This window comes from Anolis carolinensis, chromosome 1 (genome assembly GCF_035594765.1).
Source record: "Anolis carolinensis isolate JA03-04 chromosome 1, rAnoCar3.1.pri, whole genome shotgun sequence".
Taxonomy (NCBI): Eukaryota; Metazoa; Chordata; class Lepidosauria; order Squamata; family Dactyloidae; genus Anolis; species Anolis carolinensis.
Window position 1 is genome coordinate 323,462,004 of NC_085841.1, and position 14,073 is coordinate 323,476,076.

The 14,073-nt window shown below is 41.6% G+C and overlaps 1 protein-coding gene across 2 annotated transcripts in view; it reads left to right on the forward strand.

Annotated features, from left to right (window-relative positions):
* coch (cochlin) overlaps positions 1-14,073 on the forward strand; it is a 53,142-nt gene that overhangs the window by 17,706 nt on the left and 21,363 nt on the right. The window lies entirely within an intron of this gene.

A 14,073-nucleotide genomic window follows, 5' to 3' on the forward strand; every position in this document is an offset into this window, starting at 1 on the left:
TTTTATATCTTTCATCACAGTGGAACATTGTCTCTGTAGTTAAAGACTATTAATAATTTTTCTTTACTTTGACATGTTATTTCCTGTCTTTGCATGGCAACATTATTTTTGTTCACTTTCATGGATATTGTTTTGGCATACTTTTGTGCTCCCTGGATATTATGCTGAGCGGATCATTCTGGTTACTTTGGTAACACTAAACCCATTCAAGAAAACAGCAACTTAGCACCATCATATCCATACATATAGACATGCCGCTTTGAGTCTCCTGAGGGAGAGTCCTGGAAAGTTATAGCACCTTTAAAGTCCTATCCATTATCATTAACTGAAAATCATAACTCTCTCAAATGATCTAATACAACATACCAGTTTACCTCAAAGCTGAAACAATTCTGAATAGGAGATAATTGAAGTCAACCGTAATCAAGGTTCTCTGGATTAATAAGAAAATTAATCAAAATATTACCTTCTCTAAGCCCCAGAGTGAAATGATCTGCAATTACAAAAGGCATTGGGGGTGTACTCAGTTTGATCTAATTAGCAATGTTGGCAAGAGGATTCCAATCCCTTCCTCTTTCAACAGGTCCTCAGTCTGAAAATTTTCCCATCCCAGATACTATTTCAGTTGCAACAAAACAATGCAGATTTGTTCAAAGAATTGTTTTGTTTTCTTTATCTCAGTCTGTGTAACTCAAAATTCTGCACAGCTTTTCACCAACAAGAGACTAGTTGCAAAAAGACGACAAAGAGCCATTTAGCTGAAAGACAAGAGTAAGATTTTTAATATTCACACACTTCTCTTAACAGGACAGAAGAGAATAATATGTACTGTAGTAATCTGATAGTGTCCTGTTCCTTTCCTCCCTGAAACTTTGTGATATTTCTCCACTCTATCGATTATTATCTCAGTATTCTGTAGAATGTGATATGTTTAATTTTAAGTTTTCTTTTTAAAAAAATAATTTTTATTGGAAATAAAAAAAATTCTACGTAAAAAGTGGGAGAACATTTTTATAAAGGAAAGTAGGAAAGGAAATTTTTAAAAAGATAGAAAAATAGATAAAGAAGGAAAAAGAAAAAAGGGGGGAAAGGGGGGGGAATTTGTACTTCCATTCTTCTTCTTTGCAATTTTTAAAATCTCATTCTGTCCTCTTTTATGTTTCATTTGGCTTCAACCCTTTTCTTCAAACTTTTCTCTTGGATCTTCCCTTCTTGCAAATGTATATGTAAATGTATATGTTATTATATGTTTCTATATATTGTTATATAGTAATTGTTCTAATATTTATTTTTTCATGTATTCTTTAAAAAGACTCCAGTCTGTAGTACTGATGTGACTTCCTGTACTTTTTTTCAATAAAAATGTTAATCTGTCCATGTCCATGATATCCATTATTTTGGCAAGTAAGTCATCTTTGGTTGATATTTCTTCCTGTTTCCAGTTTTTAGCATAGACCATTCTTCCTGCCGTAGTGAAATAAACCATCAGAATATCATTGTTTCTGTCAAGTTTCACTTCCTTGTCTATTATACTTAAGAGAAAATATTCTGGTCTCAATTGTATTTTAATTTTTAGAATCTCTTGAGCTGTTGTGTGGATCATTTTCCCATAATTATTCGCCTTTTTACATGTCCACCATATGTGGTAGAATGTTCCTTCTTGTTCCCCACACTTCCAACATTTATTTTGTGAATTTTTGTACATAATACCTAGCTTTTGTGGTGCTGTGTACCATCGGTACATCATTTTGTACCAATTTTCTTTTAAATCTGTTGCATATGAATATTTTAATTTTGTATTCCACATTCTTTTAATTTAATTGATTTCCCTATATTTGTAGCCCATTTTATCATACAATTTTTTTAACAATTTTGTTTCAGTATTCCATTCTAGAAGTTTGTTATATAATCTTGTTATCAACTTCTTCTCCGTAATCATCACTTTATCCCAAAAAAATATCTTTATCAGTGAATCCATTCTTCTTGTCTATATTGTATTGTTCTTTTAGCTGGAGGTATTGAAACCAAGAAAAGTTATTGAATCTGTGAGCAATCTCTTCCTGTGATTTAAGATGGAATGTATCATTCTTTTTTATCAACATTTCTTTATAAGTTGGCCATTGTGCCCAGCCCAGCAACCTTCTTTGTCTCGCTTATAAAGAAGAAATCCAAAGAGGAGTTTTTGTATACATTCTTTCTTTATATCTTTCCCATATTCTCAGGAGAGTTGATCTTATAAAGTGATTGCCAAAGTTTTTTTCCACTCTTTTTCTTCCATACCATAGGTACGAATGCCATCCAGCTCGAAGATCATGTCCTTTTAATGTTAAAAGTCTTTCATTCTTTAGTGTGGTCCATTCCTTAAACCATGCCAATCCACATGCTTCATAATAGAGCTTAAGGTCAGAGAGGCCAAAGCCTCCCCTTTGTTTCGTATCAATCATATTAGTATATTTAATTCTTGGGGTTTTTTTATCTTGCCACACAAATTTTAGTAAATCCTTGTTCCATTCTTTAAAAAAAATAGTATTTCTGAGTATAGGAAGATTTTGGAATAAATGTAACATTTTTGGGAGTACATTCATTTTTATCGCTGCTAATTTTAAGTTTTCTTTACAGTGAAGTAGAGCATTTTAAAATGGTCACAACATCCAAATTGTTTTTGTCAAATAAGTAGGGCAGTAATGAGAAATGTAGTAACTAGTAGAAATCTGTGAAAGTGAAAGAACTGTTGGGAAATTACTAGGAAAATTCAAAGACATGTTGACATGGCAGATGACAATAAGCCTAGAGTTCAAATAGTGGAATGACAAGGTGAAAACAAAACCAATATGTTCATAATGTGAAAGATTTTATTTTATTTGAGGTTAGGGTTGTCAGTTTCTCTGCAGAGTAATAGGGCAGGCCTTAAATAAATTTCTCTAAATATCACATAGGAATCCCCAAACACATGAAAATCCTTCTGTAACAGATCAGCCATCAGAAAACTAGAATTTCACTCTGCTACTTGGTATCAGCCTAGATGAATGGACAGAACGAACATTTGTTTTTAAGACTTTAGTGCTGGTGGGAATTAATATCAAATTTGGAGTGTCTTCTGTCTTGTATCACTTCAGTATAGGACCATATTTTAAGCTTCCAGATGTGAGATGTCCTGTACAAAACAGAATGCCTGAGAATCCAGTTTGAGGCAGTTCCAAAGGTTGTTCCAATTGAGCCCCTAAGGAGCCACTTTATAGGAATGCTACAGACATAATGAAAGTAGCAGAAATGAAGGTGGATAAATTGCCTTTTTCCAGACCTGTTTGCTCAAGCCAGTTCATTGGACATTCAGAAGAGGGTAATTTGGCTTTCCTGGTGAGTGTACAAGAAGGGTCAAAATGGTCATCTATCTACATTGTTTAGTTCGGGGTGGGGAAACTATGGTCTCCATATGTTGTTGGACTGCACCTCTCAGCAGCTCTAACTGACATAGCCAATGGTGAAAAATTACAAGAACTGCTAGCAGCAACTTCGGGGAGCTGTTGCTACCCATCCCTGATTGTGGCCTCATCTAGCACCAGCTGCTTAGTCTTGGGCCAGTATGAAGCACTATGCTACATAACTGGATCAACTGTGATGGCAGCCATCTGCATATTGCTATCCTGCCATTCTGAGACTATACCAAGCTTCCTGGGTTGTTCCCTTGTCATCCATGTCACTGCTATTCAACATCCAAGGAGCTTTCTGTGAATGCCTGGCTGCCACAGGTCATATGTTGTACACCACTCTGAGTCCCCCCCCCCCCCAGGAATGAGAAGAGTGGTATAGAAATGCAATAAATAAATATATTCTGGGGCACCTGCACGATCAGAAAGGAGGGAGTTCCCCAGTCCTCAAGGAGTAGTGGCATTGATACATGCAATTCATCCCTGCTCTGATCAACAGAAAGAATGGGTGATGGTGGCAGTGTCTGTGTAGACAATTGATTGAGACAGAACAGACCTATTCTAGATGTCAATATTGCTGCAAAGCTTACAGATACTCTGGAGTATCTCCCTACTTTGCTTAGTACAGAGCAAATTTGGATTAAGGGCTAAAACTTTCAGATGCTTATGAGATATTTATGTACATCATAAAGACTGATAAATTTGGGGTGAGTATAATAATTTTTTATGTAGACATGGTCTTAGAAAGAGTTGAAACTGCAGCTTGCATAAGCCTATTTACAGGCCATCTTAGAAGTAAGCCTCATTTAATGTATTGATGCTTTCTTCTGGGTGAGTGCGCATAGGATTGCAACCTTCGTGAATTTATAGCAGACATAAGGTTTGAGTCAAGGACTACCTGATGATCACCTTGTCCTCCTAACTTCTAAAATAAACTTGCTATTTTATTTTTATTATTTCAAAGTGTATGCATGTGTAGTAAAACAGAATTTGACCAGACAGTGCCAGTGTTAAAGAAAAGTAAATGCAAATATAGCCTTTTTCTGGAATGGGAAAATATCAACTTTTTCTTTTTTAAAAAACCCCCAGATACTCTTTATACATAATCCTCTGAAATACTAGCATGACGTTGTAGGCCGAATTTAGCATGTGCGGTTTTTTGTCCAGAAATCAAATGTGGCCATGGTTAAATTACTAGAGGTCATGGTTAAACAGCTGGAACAGGTTTTCAGATACTTTTAAAAGACATTTTCATTCCTACATTAGCAGAAAAATGTGGCCTGAACTGCAACATTGTCCTCTGAAAACACCTACAGACTAACAAGATTTGTTCCCAATCCAAAGTAATGGTTTATTTTAGGAATACTTTTTCTATCGCTCTTACAAAATAAAATACAAGCACTTGGTTTTATTTTTCCTTCTGCTACTTTACAATTACTCATTCCAAACTTTTCTCCCCTCTAAGTGGAACAGTTCCAGGGGAATTTTAATACTTTTTTTTACCATCCTAAGGTAAATCACTTATTATTCATATAATCCCTTAGCACTGGCTGGAATTATTACGAGTTGCAGTCCAGTGACATCTGGAAAGCAATAAACTTCCCATCCCTGGCATACATGATTTAGATGATTTCTTTTGATTGTACTATGTCTCATTATTTAACTCTTAAAAAAATAACGTCAGCTATGTATACTCAGTATGCTAAGAAGAATAAAGGATGAGTACTTAATGATGATTTATTACCCTACCACAGCTAGGTGATTTACAAATGTAAGAAGCAGAAGTCCTCCTTTACGTAGTTTCTTTTACCATTTGGTTTTGACTCATGAAGATTATTATTTTCATATAACAAAGTAACACAAGTCAGAGAATCTCTATCCTGTTTTGCTTCAGCTTTTTTGTGTCAGGAGCGACTTGAGAAACTGCAAGTCGCTTCTGATGTGAGAGAATTGGCCGTCTGCATGGATGTTGTTCAGGGAAAGCCCAGATGTTTTACCATCCTGTGGGAGGCTTCCCTCATGTCCTCACATGGGAAGCTGGAGCTGACAGACAGGAGTTCACCCCGCTCCCCGGATTCGCACCACCAACCTGCCGGCACAAGGGTTTAATCCATTGCACCACCAGGAGATCCTTTGTTTCAGCTGCAATACCACTCTACCTAACATTATCTAGAAACTATGTTAGTGATGTAGCCAAGATATTATGTGGTTGAGCTATTTTACATAGCTTTTTGATGCACGGTAGTGTATCATGTCCAAATCACAGTTTGCAACAAAAGTAGTTGCTTTTTCTGCTGCCCTTGACCTGTTTCTGATCTTGAAACATGTCTTATATTGAATGTGAAAAAGCTGAAATAGAATCCAGAAAAGACTGAACTGCTGTTAACTTAGAATCGTTTCAGCCTAAATTAAAGTCTTCGGCCTGAACAGAGTAACCAGGATCTTGGTAGGACCAAAGTGATCAGCTCAAAATTGTCTTAAGTCAGGTTATGGGTTCATCTAGTTTAGACTTGTTGAAAATGATTTGCACTCTCTAAAAATTCAGGTTCCTAGCCCTAACTGGAGCTATCCAGAGTTGAATCTACGCCTTCTACCTGCAAAAGATATATTGTATTACACTATGTACCAAAATTTGAAAAAATTTCTGTTCCTGGTTCAGAAGTGTTATTTCCTGTTTATTTGTGTGGTACTTACTTTGAAAGTAGTTGTTATACTCCAGAAACATCGTTTTTGTGGCTGCCACAAACTATGTTAAATTGGTGTAAGACTCTATGAGATATTCATTGAAAAACTATAGCAAAATGTGCTGTAGGATGTCCCGCAAAACCAAAGTTTTTGCAGTTTAATAAACCTTTTTCATGTTTTTATAATAGAACCAATTAGAAAATGACATTTATAACCCAGGAACAAAAATCGTGTTTCATGGTGTTATTGAGCTTCGGCTTTCCTACTTTACAGAAGTCATTCACCAGTCTGCTTCCAAGCTCAAAGTGCTAGTAACATAAGGAAGACCATTACTCTAAAAAAAATTGACCAATTTTAAAAACAACATTCCACATTGTATTATGTAATTTGAGAGACAGTCAAGACAGTCCTGCAATGAAACATAATCCCAGCTAGTGGAAGAAGATGCGAAAGTACACAAATTGTTCAAGATTTGAATGAACATGAACTATGAGATAACCTATTTATTTCCAGATTTTTTAATCCAAGGCTGAGATACAGGAGAAAACTTTGTATGGCGTTTAAATATATATAAGAATGGTATAAGTATATATGTGAAAAAACTTCCTTTGTCTCTTTGCTTTTTTTCTGTAATGTAAATATGTAATATTATGCTCTACTTATACAGTCTATTTTAAAAAAAAATGTATAAGGAATAAGTATTAAGGTTCAGCTTCTACTATTTGAAGATAACATCTGTGACATCTCATTTGAAATATTGGACTTTTCACAAGAAATACATATTTAGGATTTTTTTTAAAATGATAGAAAATTTACAAAGTTTATTTAAATAATATGACAATTGATATATATGATAGATATAAGTCAGATTGATATACCATATTTATTCAATTCTAATGCTCACCTTTTTTTGGGCTAAATTACCTTCCTAAAATTAGGGTATTCATTAGATTCGTGTAATATTGTAAATACTTTTTTGGGTTTCAAGGTTCTGAAAATTGAGGTGCGCATTAGACTCGGTGGCTCATTAGACTCGAGTAAATACAGTTATATATGTGTTTGCATAGCTTAAGCACTCTTGCATAAAACTGGTAACTATGACAGAGCAGTAAATCGTGAGAAAGGGTATTCACTAGATTAGAAAAAGATGGGACAAAAGAGGAAATAATTTATTATCTGAGATTTTTTTTAATTACTCTAGATTGCCTGTAAAATGGGTGTAGAAAGCTACAATAAGTCTTTGATTAAGTATATCAGTTAAGTTTATTAAGACTAATATCACTAACCATTTATTTTGTAAAAATTAATTAGATGTTTTAACAATTTTTTATTTTGAATAATAGTAGGAGAATAGTAGCTAATAGATGGGAGAGGTATAAATTTATCATATGTTTATTGAAAAGGAAATGGGCAGTCACTTTTCTCTCTTTTGCTCTTTCTTTTTTCCTTTTCTCATTTTTCTCTTCTTACTTTTTCCTTTCTCTTTGATTGTCAGGACCCAGGCTGCAGGGCACCAATAACCATACACAGAGGCCAGAATCTATCTAATATCTTTATTGAAGGAGTATATAAAGTTAATAAAAACAAGTGTAGAAAATAGTCCAGAGTTAGACCTTTCAGGAAAGGTCAAAATTAGTCCAAAGAAACAATGTCCAATATGAAATATTAAGGTCCAAAGTTGTAATCCAATAACCGAAACACTCACTTGCCAAGCAAGTGAGGGGAGATGACAAGGTCCTTTAGTCCATGAACTTGAGAAAGGCTAGGAAATAACTTGATACTTGGAACACAAGGCTTGATTCAAGACAACAAGGTAACGAGGAGCAGGAACAAGATCCGTGGAATTACTTGGTAAAATCCGGGAAGCAAAGCGAGGCTGAATCCTGGAAAACAAGGCAAGGTCCGCGAAGGTAAACAAGGCTGGAAACAGGAGCGAAGGCTTGGAATCAGGGACAAGGCTTGAAACAGGAACGAGGCTTGGAAACGGAGCGCGCTGTCCACACACAACTTACTCCAGTAGCTGACGAATTGACTCCGCAAGATGTCTTTGTGGGTAAAACACCTAAATAGGGTCTAGTTTTCCCACCAAAGAGCAGTTCTCTGGGGAACTAGAAACGAAAGCTAATCTCTGAGTCCAGATGCATGACTCCTTAAGGTTTCCCATGGAAAGCAGGCTTAATCAGCTGAATTCTTAGCAGCTATCCTAGCACTCCTACGAGAGGCCGCTTGAACAGCTCTCTGATGTTTACAAAACTCGTGGCGAGAAAACACAGGAGATTTAGACCCAGGGTTTGTTTGACAGATTTCTGGAAGACAAATCTCTTGCAGGTGCAAGGTTCCCAAATCTGGCTGGGAAGGTTCCAATTCTGACTGAGGCGGTGAAAAACCCAAGTTCTCCTCTTCATCTGGGACTACAGTGCCTTGAACGGGACTACATGGCCCATGACTCATCACACTATCCCCCTCCTCAAGCCCCCTCTCAAACCGGGACTCTCCCCCTGAGGCGCGGGGCCGCGGCTTGGCGGGATAGGTCTGATGGAAGCGGCGGGTTAGATCAGGAGCATGGACTGTAGAAGCGTCTTCCCAAGAGCGTTCCTCGGGGCCAAAACCCACCCAGTCAATGAGATATTGTAGGCGGCGGCGGTGAAAGCGAGAATCCAAAATGTCCTCAACCTCGAACTCCTCCTCCCCATTCATCAAAACAGGAGGGGGGACCGGTCGGTCTGTATCAGGACGCACACCATCCGCCGGAAGGAGTAGGGAGCGGTGGAACACCGGATGAATGCGCATTGAGCGCGGAAGTTGGAGTTTGAAAGTCACGGGGTTAAGTTGCGCCACCACTGGATAGGGGCCAATGAAACGGGCATCTAACTTCCGGCAAGGGCGATGGGAGGGCAAAAAGCGAGTGGACAGAAGAACCCGGTCTCCTACCTTGATTTCGGGGCCCGGTTGGCGATGTTTGTCCGCGTGACGTTTATAGTCCTCCTTGGCTTGGTTTAATTGCTGGAGCAAGAGTTGCTGCACCGCTGCGAGTTCCTGCAGCCAGTCCTCTGCTGCGGGAACTTCTGAGGTTTCAATGACAGGGGGAAAGAAACGTGGATGGAAGCCATAGTTTGCAAAGAACGGCGTTTCTTTAGTAGAAGCCTGGACCCCATTGTTGTAGGCAAACTCTGACAGCGATAACAGGGAAGCCCAATTGTCTTGCTGGTAGTTCAAATAACAGCGAAGGTATTGTTCCAAAGTGGCATTGGTGCGCTCAGTTTGCCCATCTGTTTGGGGATGATGAGCCGAAGATAAACGAGAGTCTATGCCCAATAGTTTTTGTAGTGCCTTCCAGAAACGAGAGGTGAATTGGGACCCCCGGTCTGTGACCAAACTCTTGGGCAATCCATGCAATCTGAAAACATGTTGGAGGAATAGATCTGCAGTTTCTTTGGCCGTGGGAAGGCCATCACAGGGAATGAAATGGGCTAACTTGGTGAAAAGGTCCACCACCACTAGGATCGTGGTGAATCCACAGGAAGGTGGTAGATCAGTGATAAAATCCGCAGAGATTATTTCCCATGGGCGGGATGGTGTAGGGAGGGGATGCAGGAGCCCTGAGGGCTTTTCTCTTCTTGTCTTGGAGCGCTGGCATACTGGGCAGGTGTTGACATATTTTTCCACATCCTTGCGGATCTTGGGCCACCAGAAATCTCTTAGGATCAAATGCATGGTTTTAAATAGCCCGAAATGCCCTGCTGGCTTGCAGTCATGACACAGACGAAGTGTTTTTTCCCTGCCCGGTCCTGGGGGGATGTAAACATGATTTCTATAGCAAAGTAGCCCATCCTTAAGCGAAAAGGGAAAACGTAGTCCTTGGCGAAGTTGGTCCTGTGCCCAGGCGTCTGCTTGCTGACTAGCCCTGATTTCCTGAGCACAAAGGGGTCCTGGAGTAGGGGAAGTTGATTCCATGGAAGTGGATTTGGTGTTTCCCACTGTGAGCGTGGCAAAGTTTTCGGGTTGTAGCAGCTGGGACTCAAAGGACTCCTTGCGCCCTGCAGCGTATTCCGGTTTTCGTGACAGAGCATCTGCTTGCTTGGTCTGGGCTGGGGTTACATAATGAATTTGAAAGTTAAAACGTTCAAAGAATAAAGCCCAGCGTTGTTGCCTTTGATTTAGCTTGCGGGCAGTTCTTAGATGCTCTAGATTTCGATGATCAGTATGGACTTCAATGGGAAATTTGGCTCCTTCTAGCCAATGTCTCCAAGTTTCAAAGGCTGCCTTTATGGCCAATAGTTCCTTTTCCCAAATGGTGTAATTTCTCTCTGGCGCGGTCAATTGACGGGAATAAAAGGCACAAGGATGAAGATGGTCTCCCACTGGTTGTAGGAGTACAGCCCCAATTGCCACATCGGAGGCATCCGCCTGCACAACGAAAGGGGTTTCAGGATCTGGATGCTGAAGGATTGGCTGGGACGTGAATAATTTCTTTAGTTGCTGGAACCCTTTCTCTGCTTGATCTGTCCAGCGGAAAGGCTGTTTCCCACGGATGCAGCTGGTGATAGGGTCAGACCAGCGGGCAAAATCTGGAATGAACTTGCGGTAATAGTTCGCGAACCCCAAGAATCGTTGCACCTCTTTCTTGTTGGTTGGCGCCCGCCATTCCAATACTGCTGAAACCTTAGCCGGGTCCATGGAGAGCCCTAGTGGTGAGACGCGGTATCCCAGGAAATCTACCTCTTGTAGATCAAAAGCACATTTTTCCAGCTTGGCATAAAGTCCATGATCCCGCAATCGTTGTAACACCATTCTTACGTGGTTCTCATGCTCTGATTGTGATCTAGAAAACACCAAAAAATCGTCCAGGTAGATGATCAAGAACCGATCTAGATAATCCTGAAAGATGTCATTGACAAAATGCTGGAACGTTGCGGGAGCTCCACATAATCCATAATTCATAACTCGGGACTCGAATAATCCGAATTTAGTCTGGAAGGCGGTCTTCCACTCGTCCCCTTCTCTGATGCGAACTAGATTATAAGCCCCCCGAAGATCCAGCTTGGTGTAGACCTTGGCTCCCCGAAGTCGGTCTAGTAGGTCCGAGATCAAGGGCAGGGGATAGCTGTTCCGCTTAGTGATATTGTTCAATGCTCTATAGTCCACCACCAAGCGTAAGTCCCCTGATTTCTTTTTCACAAACATCACTGGGGAAGCGGCTGGGGATTGAGAGGGTCTGATGAATCCCTTGCGAAGGTTTGACTCTATGAACTCCCTGAGAGCTTCTTGCTCCGGTTCAGTCAGGGAGTAGAGATGTCCTCGCGGGATCGGGGCCCCCTCCACCAAGTCAATGGCACAGTCATAAGGTCTATGTGGGGGTAATCTCTCAGCTTCTTTTTCATTGAATACATCCCAATATTCTGAGTACTTCTTGGGCAAGGTGATAATGGGTTCAGTGTCTGTGGCATGGCAGACCTTGGCTACAAGGCAATGGTTTTGGCAATATTTTGAAGCAAACTGCAGTTCTCTGTTGGACCAGGAGATGCTTGGGTCGTGAAGTGTCAGCCATGGAATTCCCAAAATTACAGGGAAATGGGGAACCTCGGTAACAAAGAAGGAAATTTCTTCCATATGTTCCCTTGTCCACATTCTGGTGGGTTCCGACCACTGGCTTACGGGACCCGTCTTGAGGGGGCGGCCATCGATGGCTTGCACCACACGGGCATTCTTGAAGTCATGGTATTGTAATCCCAGAGAGTCGGCATACTCTCTATCAATGAAATTGTTTGTAGCTCCTGAGTCTATCATGGCATGGACCATGACTGGCCCCTTTTTAGCTGACCACAAGGTGACCACTAGAAGAAATAGGACTCCGGTTGGCGGCTCTTGAGTGGGTTTTTTGACCGGGTTGGCGAGCCTCTCTACGCCCGGTCGCTGGCTTCCCCCGCCGGCTGTGTGCCAGCCGCCTCAGACGTCTTCATCTCCGTGGAGGATGCCGCCGCCAGACGGGCGGGGGGCTTCCCTTTGGCTGGGCACTCTCTAGCGAAGTGGCCCCCGTTTCCGCAGTACCAACAGAGATTTAGGCGTTGGCGGCGGGCCTTCTCGGCGGCATCTAACCTGGGACGCACGTTGCCCAACTGCATCGGCACCTCCTCGTTCCCCCTGGGGTATGGGGCTGGTGGCGGGGGTCTCCATACTGGACGCGGCTGGACGCTGGTGGGAGCGGGAGGTTTCACCCCAGCTCTACCGCTCTGGCCTCGGACCCATTGTTTTCTGTTGGCAAGCATGACTTCAGCTCGTAAACATTGATCAATGAGTGCTTCAAGAGAATGGGGGGGATCCACTTTGGAAATTTCTTCCAACATCTCGATGTTGAGACCCTCCCGAAATTGTCCTCTGAGGGCTATATCATTCCATCCGGTGCTGTGGGCCAGCACTCGGAACTCGGCTATGTACTGGGACAAGGGTCTGTCCCCCTGAGAGAGGCGCCGGAGTTTATGGCCGGCTGCCTCCAAATTGTCTTCGATCCCCCAAGTCGCCTTAATGTGATCCAAGAAATGTTGCGCTGATCTTAGGTGTGGGGAACCTTGGTCGAACAGCGCCGTCGCCCAGTTGGCCGCTGGCCCGTCTAAAAGGCTATAGATCCACGCCACTTTGATGTCTTCTTGGGGAAACTCGGCATTGCGGGCCTCTAGATAAGCTTGGCATTGGCGACGGAAAACATGAACCTTAGAAGCTTCTCCAGAAAACTTGGTTGGCAATGCCAAGGCTGGGAGACAGATTCCGCGTTCCTTCAATCCCTTTATTTCTCCCTCCTGCGCATTGAGCTTATCACGGATGCGGTCCACTTCCTCCTTGTCGATGGTGTAGCTAAGTGGCTGGCCACCCGGCACGGTTCCGGTAGACATTCTGGCCTAGGTTAATTGGTGCTTAGGGTGGCGGAGTCAAACTGTCAGGACCCAGGCTGCAGGGCACCAATAACCATACACAGAGGCCAGAATCTATCTAATATCTTTATTGAAGGAGTATATAAAGTTAATAAAAACAAGTGTAGAAAATAGTCCAGAGTTAGACCTTTCAGGAAAGGTCAAAATTAGTCCAAAGAAACAATGTCCAATATGAAATATTAAGGTCCAAAGTTGTAATCCAATAACTGAAACACTCACTTGCCAAGCAAGTGAGGGGAGATGACAAGGTCCTTTAGTCCATGAACTTGAGCAAGGCTAGGAAATAACTTGATACTTGGAACACAAGGCTTGATTCAAGACAACAAGGTAACGAGGAGCAGGAACAAGATCCGTGGAATTACTTGGTAAAATCCGGGAAGCAAAGCGAGGCTGAATCCTGGAAAACAAGGCAAGGTCCGCGAAGGTAAACAAGGCTGGAAACAGGAGCGAAGGCTTGGAATCAGGGACAAGGCTTGAAACAGGAACGAGGCTTGGAAACGGAGCGCGCTGTCCACACACAACTTACTCCAGTAGCTGACGAATTGACTCCGCAAGATGTCTTTGTGGGTAAAACACCTAAATAGGGTCTAGTTTTCCCACCAAAGAGCAGTTCTCTGGGGAACTAGAAACGAAAGCTAATCTCTGAGTCCAGATGCATGACTCCTTAAGGTTTCCCATGGAAAGCAGGCTTAATCAGCTGAATTCTTAGCAGCTATCCTAGCACTCCTACGAGAGGCCGCTTGAACAGCTCTCTGATGTTTACAAAACTCGTGGCGAGAAAACACAGGAGATTTAGACCCAGGGTTTGTTTGACAGATTTCTGGAAGACAAATCTCTTGCAGGTGCAAGGTTCCCAAATCTGGCTGGGAAGGTTCCAATTCTGACTGAGGCGGTGAAAAACCCAAGTTCTCCTCTTCATCTGGGACTACAGTGCCTTGAACGGGACTACATGGCCCATGACTCATCACATTGATGTTTTTTTAAATGTATATTTTTAATTATTTTGGAAATCTGCAATTTTTAAAGAAACGTAC